This window comes from Phyllostomus discolor, chromosome 4 (assembly GCF_004126475.2).
Source record: "Phyllostomus discolor isolate MPI-MPIP mPhyDis1 chromosome 4, mPhyDis1.pri.v3, whole genome shotgun sequence".
NCBI lineage: Eukaryota > Metazoa > Chordata > Mammalia > Chiroptera > Phyllostomidae > Phyllostomus > Phyllostomus discolor.
Genome location: NC_040906.2, coordinates 23,653,568 through 23,664,817, shown reverse-complemented (window position 1 = coordinate 23,664,817; position 11,250 = coordinate 23,653,568). Strand labels below are relative to the sequence as shown.

Below are 11,250 nucleotides of genomic sequence, written 5' to 3'. Positions count from 1 at the left end.
CGATGAGCAGCGCGAGAAAAGCCGGGATGTCGGGGAGGCTGTGGTCCCAGTGGAGGCAGGAACACAGTCGTCACGAATGGTCACTGGTCCACTCCAGAATGTCCTATAACAGAAACCTGCTTTGAAGAGTGAGTATGATATCCAAGCACGGGCCATTCGTTCCTCGTTTTTCAAGAGTATGAGGATCACAGTATTGGTGTCTTAGAAGCTGAAACTTGGGACTTTAGAAAAAATAAAAATTGATTAGTAAGGGGTCAAGTGTACGGGGCGAAACAATCCATTGTTTTTCTCTGTATAAATCTACTGATTTTCTGGGAGCGGATAAGGCCATGTGGGAAGAGAGCAAGGCTATCTCACATGAGGTGTACGCCCCGGTGCTGCAGCTCAAAATCGAAACCGTGTTTAGAAGTTCTATGTTCCGTCACACCCGCATCAGATGGGGCGGAGGCGCTGGCAACAGAGGGCGGTCAGAATGCTGTCCTGAATGCTGCCGTGTGCAGAGGCGAGCGTATTTCAGGCATTGGTTAATGATTTGGATCAACAGTCTCGATACTAAAAATGATAGAACAATTCTAATAGTTGTGTGCATGTGGTCTCTCTCTCTCTGTCCCCCTCCCCTCAATATCTTACTGTACTGTACTCTTTACTCACTGTTTTACTTAAAGGAAGTACTGTACAGCTTCTCTGTGGCCCATCCGCGCATCGCTACTCCTGCAATAATTCGGGCCATTGGTAAGTAAGATGAGGGTTACTTGAACACAAGCACTGTGACACCCCCACAGTTGATCTGATAAACGAGAATCTGCTAAGTGACCAAGGGCGGGCGGTGGAGGGGGACGGCGTGCATACAGGGTGAAGATCATGGAAAACCAAATAATTCATGTCCTCAGGGGACGGAGCAGGGCGGTTTGAGATTTCATCACGCTTCTCAGAACAGCATGCAATTTAAAACTCAGGGATGGTGTATTTCTGGAGTTTTTTCCTTTAACATTTTCAGACTGCGTGGACTACGGGTGGCTGAACCTTTGGAAAACAAAGCTGCGGATGAGGGGGACGACTGCCCTGTCCCCCACCCCTCGGTGTGATTCTGTGTCTTATACTAACCTGGAACAAATGTGTGCTAGTAGGTATAGTGATTAAATCAGTTTGTGCTGTTCTCCAACAGGGATTGTCTGCTACAGCAACCTGATCATCCGATAGAGATTCAAAGACATGGCAGTTTATATGCATCCTGGAAAGCATAGCCCACTGGGGATGGGCTCAACGTTTTCTACGGTCCCTACAGAAGAGAAACTCTGCCCGCGTCTCTCTTCCTGGATGTTCGCCTATTACAGAAGCAGCTGCTGACCTGATTGGTCAGAGTTTGACATCCGTGCGAAGAGTATCTCTAAGCAGCGGAGCCACTGCCCGGAAAGGTGATGTGAGTTCAGGCTGTGTTCTCTGTCCCAGCTTTCCCACCTGGGTCCTGCTGACAAGCGATTGGCACGCCTGATTCACGGGGAACGGAACAGGCGGCTCTGCTGCGATTTCTCCGTCCGAGTCACGTTTTCCCGTCTAGCTCAATGTCACAACACCCCCAAGAAGCCCTGCCAATTGAGGGGCAACCACCACATGCCCAGCTGCACGCAGAGCATCAGGTGTCTTCCCGCCCCGTCCTTGTGGTCACACTCGTTTGCTTGAGGTCCCCCCCCCTGGGGTGAGGCAGGGGAAATAGTAGGATTAGGGCCCAAAACCTCACCCAAAGCTCTCAACACAGACAATCATGTAGATTTCTTCACAATAACATCAAATGAAAAGAAGCAAAAGTTAGTCATGGTTTTGAATCCTGGTAGTCAGAAGCAGTGTAGCAGCGTTGGAAATGTCACTGAATTTTCAGAAAGTAAGTTGTGTCTTAAGAGCTATTTAAAACTATGGGAAAAGCACAGATATCAGCAGTTTTTCACGTAACTCCTGGGCTTTCAAAAGTTCCTAATTGGCATTTGTAAAGTGTCCCATTAGCTTGAAAATATTGAACACATTGGTTTGACTACTCCTGCTTTAATAAAAGACTGTACTTTTCCCTTAAACCATGTAATGGTATGGTAAAAATAGTAGGCTTTTCTTTTAAAATTCAGGCCACATCTGGTGACACGAAACAGAAACCTACTCAGCCTAAGCTAAAGTGAAACTGTGACTTATTGTAAAGATAACTAAATCAGGCAAACCCAAGGAAAGACAATGCCAGCCCCCCCCCCCCCCCCCCCCGGGGCCTTACGGAGGTAGTGAACCCGACCAGCTCCGGGGCCGCACAGGCCGAACACTGGCCTTCTCCGGTTCACATCACCATCACTCACACTCCAGCTTACCCGTTTTTTCTCAGTCAGTTTTTTTTTAAGAGAGCAAGAGAAAATCTGATTGGTTCTCCTTGAGTGAGGTGTGTCTATTTGGGCCCAATCAGTTGAGGCGAAGATGGTAAGAAAATCTGAGCAAAGGTGGCCACCTAGGCCTGGGTCTTGGGTCCAGCCTGCAGGAGGAAGCAGTTCTCACTGAAGGATGTACAGGCAAGGGCTCAATGAGTGACAAATTATTTTATTGTAGTTCAGAAAACAATGGACACCAAACTATTTGTGAGAAATTAATAGTAAACCTATAAGTGGATTGGCAAAATAATTGAACTCTGACCTTTCTGCATGTGTGCTGTCAAACTGTGATTTAATTGTCGAGCATAATATTATCTAAGACTGAAGTAGATCTTCCAAACTATTCTTCCCTAAGTACATGGGTCTTTCTGTATTTATGACGACACCAAATGCTTTCATAGTTGGTCTAGTTTGATCTGTTACTGTTTCTCAGTTCTGTCTTCATAGTCTGAAAAAGGGAGAAAAAAGGAAAAGATGTAACAATTTAAGAAATACACTAGTAACATTTGCTTTTATAACCTTTTCTGTGCTCCCCTTTCCTTCTGTTTTCCGGATTTCCGTATTCAATCTGAGTCAACAGCTGAGGGAGTGTGTGTGTGCGGGGGACCCTAAGAGGGAATCAAACCCTAAGACCATCACTATCTAGTGATATCTAGATATCTAGATACCTAGATATCTAGGAAATATCTATTTCCACCTAACAAAATTAAATGCTGCCCTCTTTGTCAACCTCAATCTATTTCCGTTATGTTCAGCCTTTCTCGTCTCCTCCGCCTCTCGTTCTGGATTTTGTTCACAGTTACCCGGTCAGTTTCTCTTCCTCTCTTGGTCCTGCTTCTTCTCGGTGATTGAATTCTAACTCCCCACGGCGAGCCCCCCTCCAAAGCCCTTTATACTGTTCATTTTCTGAACGAAAGGGGCTCTAGATTAGTTCATTTTATTTGATATTCAAATAAAAATTAGATGTGAGTGAATATCCTGATTAGTTGACCACAAAGAAACCTACATCAACCTTACTTTCCTTAAGTATGGAGACAGCTCAGTTATCTACTTTGAAACTCTGGACTCACAAATGTTTCTCTGTTCATTTCCTTACTCATTCGCTCTAAGGGAAGGATGGGGTTGTCACTTTCACAGTCCTGGTTATAAAAGCAGGAAGCTGGGTTCTAGGAGAGCTGGGTTCAGCAAGGCTGACCCCGGGCATGTGGGAGGCGGGAGGGTTTGGAAAGAACTCTGTCACAGGGACCTGATCTCTTCTACCCAGTTCCATTTATGGAATAAGAAAAGACTATTGAATGTTTTGTCTACTACCTACCATTTACGGGTACTTGAGTGAAGGGTTTTTCAGAGTTGATTTTAGGAATCAGATCTGAAAAACCCACTGTGGTAAATAGAGAATTAAAAGAACAGTTTGTAGTATTTAAAGGACATTGATTTTTTTTTGCCATTATTCCCAGTTTTCCTGATGTTGTTCCTTCCCGTCCAAGTTCCTCTGAATGCCTGGCTCTCTTTGGGAGCTGCAAGCAGCCAGGTCACTTTGATATGGAGTCTCAACTCCTGACAGTGACTCATCCAAGGGGACTGACTGATGTTTCTCTCTCACATCCATGTGTCCCTCCCCCTCCTGTCCCCCTCTCTAGAACCAATAAAAGAAAAAAAAATTTTAAACCAGTTAAACTGAAACAATTGTTGATATTTTTATCAATCCTTCAAAGTGTTTGAGAAGCGTAAGAAAAGAAATGAATTTATAACAAAATTCCTTTAGTCACTCAACGATGTTCTTCTCACCATGACATCATTCTCTAAGACTGAGCCGCTTGCGGCGTGACTCTTAGCACTACAGAGACGGCTTCTGGCCCGATGGACTTACCATGCAGCATAACGAAAACTCTTTCGTCCTCTTGGTTTAGGTCAGAATGCGTGCTAGCTTTGTGTTCTAACCAAAACAAGATAAAACGTGTTGGGTTTGAATATAATCAGCAACCTGGGAGATGTTTTAAGTCAGTATTTTCAAACTTTGTTGACCATGACTCACAGTTAAAAAATGCATTTTACAGGTCCGTGGTCTACTACATGCACTTGGATGCATAGGATAAAACAAAAACCTATGTGACACAAGATTTTCCCTTTTCCAACTTCTCACCCCTTTCTTATCTTCTCCACTTACCTTTTTCTATTTAATTCTACCTCATTGGGAAAACGTTCTGGTCTTCTTATCATTTTATTATCAATTTTATTCTAGTTCAAAACAAATGCTAGCTATTTAACTTATTTCATGACCCACTTAAGTTTCTTCACAACCCACTTAACCCACAGTATGGGAAGTATAACGCTATCTTTGATTCTCATGCTCATCAACCAATAGCCCCCAAACAAACTGAAACCAACCCCATCATCTCCACTTTATCACCACTAAATTTCTTTCATCTGCGTAAGATGATCATTTATTAGAGGGTCTAAGAACCCAAAATGTTAATTAATGACTTAAATGGTCCCAATGCAGAGACTAGGGGACACATATTCTACAATTGGGTGTGTCTCCCTGTGTCCTGGGAAGCTGCCGGTCGCCCTCTTCCTGACAGGCCTTACAGTGCTCTTAGGTCTCTGACCAGAGCCTTAGTGCCCTCCATCCTTCCCCTGAGGATGCGCCTGTCTACTGAGTAGAATGCCAGTGAGGCCAGCCGGCACAACAGAGCTGCCACCCTGATGCCTAGAGATGCCGTCTATCGGAGTGGGCTCTTCAGATCGCTAGTCTGTCTGGGACTGAGTTCACCACACTCCTCTGGACAGTGGTTTGGGCTGCATGAGCATGCTCTGGAGGGCTAGTGATAAAGCAGGTTAGTCTTCTAAGCCTGATCTCCCTCTATTTTATGCTTTGTCCTGCCACCCACCCACCATATTGCTGAGCTCCCAACCAGCCACACAACCCAACAGCAGATGCCCCCTACCAGCTGCGCTCATCCTGTTTGGATCCTCTGCTCTTGCTCAGCTGCCCAGCTCACTGTCTTCTGAATACAATTTTACACTGTCTCGGGTTCATATATCTGGCCTTGATCACCTGAAAGGTCTCCTTTGCCCATGTTTTATCCTCTGGTGGGATAACTCTCACAGCCTCTTTCCAAGCCAGCCCTACACTTGCATACTTCCTTTTCACTAAATTACATGAGGAATCCCTACTCATTCTTCCAGTCTCAGCTCCCCTTTCACTTCTTCCTGGCAGCCTTCCAGCCCACTCCCAGTCCACACCAGGAGGCCTCCCCTGTGACCCCCTCACACACGGGGCCTCTCTGTATCGTGACACTGCTCGGAAAGGTGGTTTGCTATTTCCCACGTTAGATGGTGAGCACTTGGAGGACAAGAGCAATGTTTGATTTATGTTTGTGTCCCTGGCACCTAGCACAGTTTTGTTTTGTTTTTCTATTGTGGTAAATACATGTATCATGAACTCTACCTGTTAACAAAATGTTAAGTGCACAATGTAGTATTTTTAACTATATGCACATTGTTGTACAGTAGGTCTCTGGAAGTTTTTCATCTCGTGTGAATGAACTAGTACGGTTTCTGAATAAAAGCCCCTTTGACTGTCTTTAGCCATCTCAGGTCACAACTAGATTTCAAGACATTATTAAATCTCCTCCTTCACACAGCAGAAGAATCTTTCCTTTCCTTATAAGTTTCTAGATGACTTATTATAGATGTTCTTTTATTTTGACCTGTCTTGACCTTAGTTTCATTGAACTTTTTAATTCATTGCATATCTTAGCATTTACCTTTTCATGTTCTCCTGGCTCCTGTCCCCCAGATGTCATTGTGTGGCCACCACCCCCTGACTGTGTCCCCCACTGTCTCTCACAGTGACTAGCACATAGGAGGTGCTCAGTGAATGTCTGGCAATTTCCTCCAAAGATTTTAATAGATTTCAAATACGATTCCAGTTGATATACCTACCATCTGAGATTTGCTGATTTTCCTTGTTGTCTTTCGTGTTATCGAAGGTGGTCTTTTCAGGTTCTGAAAGTCAGAATATTAAGTATTAACTTAATTGAAAAGATTAAACAATTCTCCTGCATGAATCATCTCATTGACATGTTAATAAGCAGAGCTGCCCCAACTCTGCAAAGTTCTGATTATTTTCAGAGCTCTAACCTTGGAATCTCTGGAACCGTGTTTTGGGCAAAGTCCAATGGTGACTGAGTCGAGATCAATCAACTCCATAGACACCTTAACCTTTGTTAATAAAAATAGCATAAAATCAGGTCATTCTCTTTCACAAAACCCTCTGTAATGCAAGCATGATGGGAAATTTAGGACTAACTACCAGTCAATGGAGTCAAATTTAGAATGACTGCTTTATAGCCCATTATCATGAAAGGAAATTACAGCTTTGGTAGTCAGCCTAATGAAGGAAGCCACACAGAGGACCTCTAAATTCTGAGAATAAAAGCTTTGGCCTTAAAATCAACTGCTCATCAGACTTTCATGCCTGCACTCTCAGCCTCTGTACTGCCTCTGGGCTTTGTTTGGTTCGGCCCACTCCTGGTGACATGGCCACCAGCCAGATTGTTTGGTTCAGCCCATTCCTGGTGACCTGGCCACCAGCCAGATTGTTTGGTTTGGCACACTCCTGGTGACCTGGCCACCAGCCAGGCTGAGACTGAGTCCCCGAAGCCCACCCTCTGCCACAATCTCTCTTCCCTGCAGTCTCTCTGCCCTTCCTCCCACTTCCAGTGCTCTGACCACTGACCTCCCTGAACTCTCTGTGGTCCTGACCCGGGGTGGCAGTTGTCCTGTCCCTTGCCAGTTGTTTTTCTTTTTTTTTTAAATTTTTTAAAGATTTTTATTTATTTATTTTTAGAGAGAGAAGGAAGGGAGGGAGAGAGAGAGAGAGAGAAACATCAATGTGCGGTTGCTGGGGGTTATAGCCTGCAACCCAGGAATGTACCCTGGCTGGGAATCGAACCTGGAACACTTTGGGCCAGTTGTTTTTCTAACCTGTTAATCCATTCTGAAAGGGAGCAACTGTTTTAATTGGTTGAAATCTATACCATACAGGTTGTTAAATATTTTCAATACCACCCCCACCTGGGGCTTTTAATTTTATTTCTCTTTATTACTTCCTTCTTATCCAGTCTAGACCCCTATAGTTCATCATTTTATGGCTCTCTTGCAATTATCCTGAACTTCTTTGACTCACCTCCTTCCTTCCAAAATGGTAAGTAAAATATCAAAACTGCTTATTTTCCATTTCTATGTCCAATGCCAAGGACCACATTAGCTTAGCACCCATTTAGGGTGCAAAAAAAAAAAAAAACAAGAGAAAGTTGAGATAAATATATGAGAAAAATAAAAACTTTTGTGAAATGATCTGATATTTCAAATAAAGGCATCATGGAAACATTCAGAACTTTGTTGGGATACAGTGTAGTGATCTTTTTATTTTAATTACATTGTTCTGATTGCAGGGGCAGCAGTACACTCTAATAATTCAGATCTTACTACTAATCCTGCATCTGGGTTTCTACACCTGCATCCAGGTGGATGAGTATCTTACTAGGAAATCACACAGCCCTACACTGGAGTTACTACAAATCCATGGTTTCTAACTTCTACTGAACCCTCAGCTCAAAAAAAAATCTGTGTTTTTTCCATTGTCCTCTTTTCCTTTCCTTTAAACAGTTATTTCAAACCTTCACCTCTTCCCTTCTAATGCTAGCCTTCCCCCTAGTCTTGAGGACCTAATCTTGGTTGCTTGGTTGGATTGGGGGAGGGGGTGTTGGATTGGAGGAACACCCCCTCCCCCAATCCAACATACTTCCCTGCATCCACAGCCACCACCTCCTCCCTTTGCTTGGGCCTTCACAGTGAGGCACTTGCTGTTTGAAGCTGATCCCCTGTCCTGGAGCTTGTTGTCTAATGCTGTGCTAAGGATCTTTCTCCTCACCCACTCTGGCTTCACCCTCTCCCTCTCCAATGGTTGTTGAACATTCACCAGGGACATGTGCCCATCACCCACCAGGTATTTGTCACCCACCAGACGTTTTCTCTTAGATGCCTCTTGAATATCTGCTCCTCCTATATTCCTTACCTTAATCACAGCTTTCTAATCTTTTTCATGACTTGGCATGCATGGCTAATGACAAGGACAATAGAGACAAAAAATCTGGGCACTCCAGCTGCCCCAGACTCAGACTCTGGAGCCCAGGAGATGAATGGCTCCACACACCCCACGCATCGGTGGCTGACAGCTTGGGAAGATCCGTCTCAGGGAATGACACTACCATGTGTCCAGATGACGGAACCATGAGGGCATTCCTGACCCCCTGGTGCTTGCACATCCTCTTCAGATTCTTACAGTATTATTGCTTTTAAATCTGGCCCCTCCTTTACGTTCCCATGGCTGCTTCTTGGTTAAGTAAGCCCCTTATTATTTCTCTCCCTGCGAAAGAACTGCCCTTAACTGCTTTTGGTTTCTCCCCTACAGTTCGTTCTTGCCATTATGAACAGTGTGATCATTCTGAGGTTAGATTCTTCCTTTGTCCCTTCACTGCCTAAAATGTTGCATGGGTTTCACCAAGGCAAGTGACCTCTCTGGCTCCCGACATTTCTAAACTTCATTTATTTTCCAGATAAAATAAATGGACAGTTTGTAAAAAGTTCTTATTTCTCTGCCTTTGTATGTGTTGCTCCCTCGGAATGGAATTCTCTCCCATTTAGCTTAGCCAGTGCCTTCTTTCCTCCTGTGACTGGGTTCAGATGTCACCTCCTCCACAAAGTCCATGTCCCTGGCCTTCCCCGTGTTCTCAGCACCCAGCACATCTCTCTGGCCCACAGCACTGAGCGCGTCAGCTCCACAGCCAGACTGCGGCCTCTGAGGCTAGGGTCCTCCCCTCCCACTGTCGTCTCATCTCCACCCTCTCCATTCCCACAGCTGCTCTCCTCGAAGTTGCACGTGACCTCTGTGCCATGTATCCACGGGCTAATTTTCAGGCCTGACAGTATAGACTGACCCTCGCTGCTGAAACACTCTCTGCCCCTAGGTCTCCTAAGACATCAGACTCCGGGGGATTGTCCTTTCTCGGTGACCACCCCTTTCTCCCAGTCCACCTTTCTACTTGGTCACTAAAGACTAAGTCCCTCCAGGCTTCCCCTCACACAGTCTCTCTAGACAACATCCACCACACTCACAGCTTCGTTTCCATTCATGAGGTAACAACTCTATTTGACAAGAGCAGTCCAGAGCTTTCTGAGCTGCAGGAAGTATGCCATTCTCTACCATGTTTTTCCATTTTAGATATCCCAAGGATAATTCAGAATCATAATGTAAGAAATTAAACTCATTCTCCCTCTACTCTGACACTGTGTCCTCCTCTGCCACCCAATACACACATATATTCTCTCTTTCTCAAATAACGTTCTATTGTTATCCCCTGCCCCTACCCCCACATCAGCAAATCCATCCATCGCTCAACCAGAAGAAGCCTGAGTGCTCTGTTCATCCCCCGAGTCAATCTGCCATCAAGTCTGGATGATTCCACCTCCCAACTATCTCTCCAGCCTCTACGGCCTCTAGCCTCGGCTGCCATCGCCTCTTCCTGGTGTTGCTCCACACCCGCCTCCTCCTGGCCTGCCTGCAAACAGGCTAGCCTCATTGCAACCTGTTTCCCAAACTGATAGCAGACCTGACCAGGTCACTCTCCATGCAGCAGCCTCTGTCACTCCCAAATCTGCTCTTCGAGGCTCTGTCTCTCAGCTTCACGTCCTCGGGCTTTGGCCACACAAGCTTTACTTTAGTTTTTCCAATAAGTCGATAGATGCTTTCCTGCCTCAAGATCTTTCCTTATGTTCTCAGGCATAAGCTCTCACAACATAGCACCCTGTACTTCTCATGCCTAACACTCACTATATCTGTGGTCACTGTATAATTTGTTTTTTTTTAAACCTTTGTGTTTTTTTAGATTTTTATTTATTTATTTTTAGAGAGGAAAGGGAGGGAGATAGAGAGAGAGAGAGAAACATCAATGTGCAGTTGCTGGGGGTTATTGCCTGCAACCCAGGCATGTACCCTGGCCAGGAATCGAACCTGCGACACTTTGGTTCACAGCCCGCTCTCAATCCACTGAGCTACGCCATCCAGGGCTTGGTCACTGTATAATTTGTGATGCTTGATGGACTGTGGGTTCCAAAAGGGCAGGCAGGGGTTTACCTTACTCACCCCATGTCCGTAGGACCTGGAACTGGCTTGTCGTTGTCATATCATAAATGTTAGTAGAAGGAAAGAATGCTGGGCTTTCAAATGCATTTAATTAAACCTCTTTGCATAAATTAATTTATTTTTATGTTCCTATTTCCATATTTAAGGTAATATTTTCCTTAAGGCAAAGAAAGAAAGCTAATAGCATTTCCTTGTGAGTTTATAATTAGAGAAAATCCAAGTAAGAAAAATAAATCCATTGCAATTATTTTTCTTTCTAAAAGCTCTCCACAATAAATGTAGTGTTGTGGGGGTCAATTGTGTTCTCCAAAAGATATATTAAAGTCCTAATCCCTGGTACTTGTGAATGCGATCTTCTTTGGACACAGGGTTTAAGCAGATATAATCAAGTTAAGATGGGGTCATGCTGGATTAGGGTGGGCCCTACATGCTATGACTGGCGTCCTTGAATTTGGAAACACAGACACACACAGGGGAGGACAGACATGTGAAAACAGAGGCTGAGGTTTGAGTGATGCAGCCACGAGCCAGGGACGCCAAGCACGGCCACGGGATGCCGGAGGAGGCAAGGAAGGCGTCTCCCCTAGAGCCTTCGGAGGAAGCACAGCCCTGCCCACACCTTGACTTAGGTCTTTCAGT

At 44.9% G+C, this 11,250-nt stretch overlaps 1 long non-coding RNA gene across 1 annotated transcript; it reads right to left on the bottom strand.

Moving 5' to 3' along the window:
• Nucleotides 1-2,363: 2,363 nt before the first annotated feature.
• LOC118500016 lies at nt 2,364-6,924 on the bottom strand. Its single transcript, XR_004902538.1, has 3 exons — nt 6,348-6,924; nt 4,270-4,335; nt 2,364-2,847 (listed from the first exon to the last, which is right to left on the bottom strand). It is a non-coding gene; the product is annotated as an uncharacterized LOC118500016 (long non-coding RNA).
• Between the last annotated feature and the right edge of the window lie 4,326 nt (nt 6,925-11,250).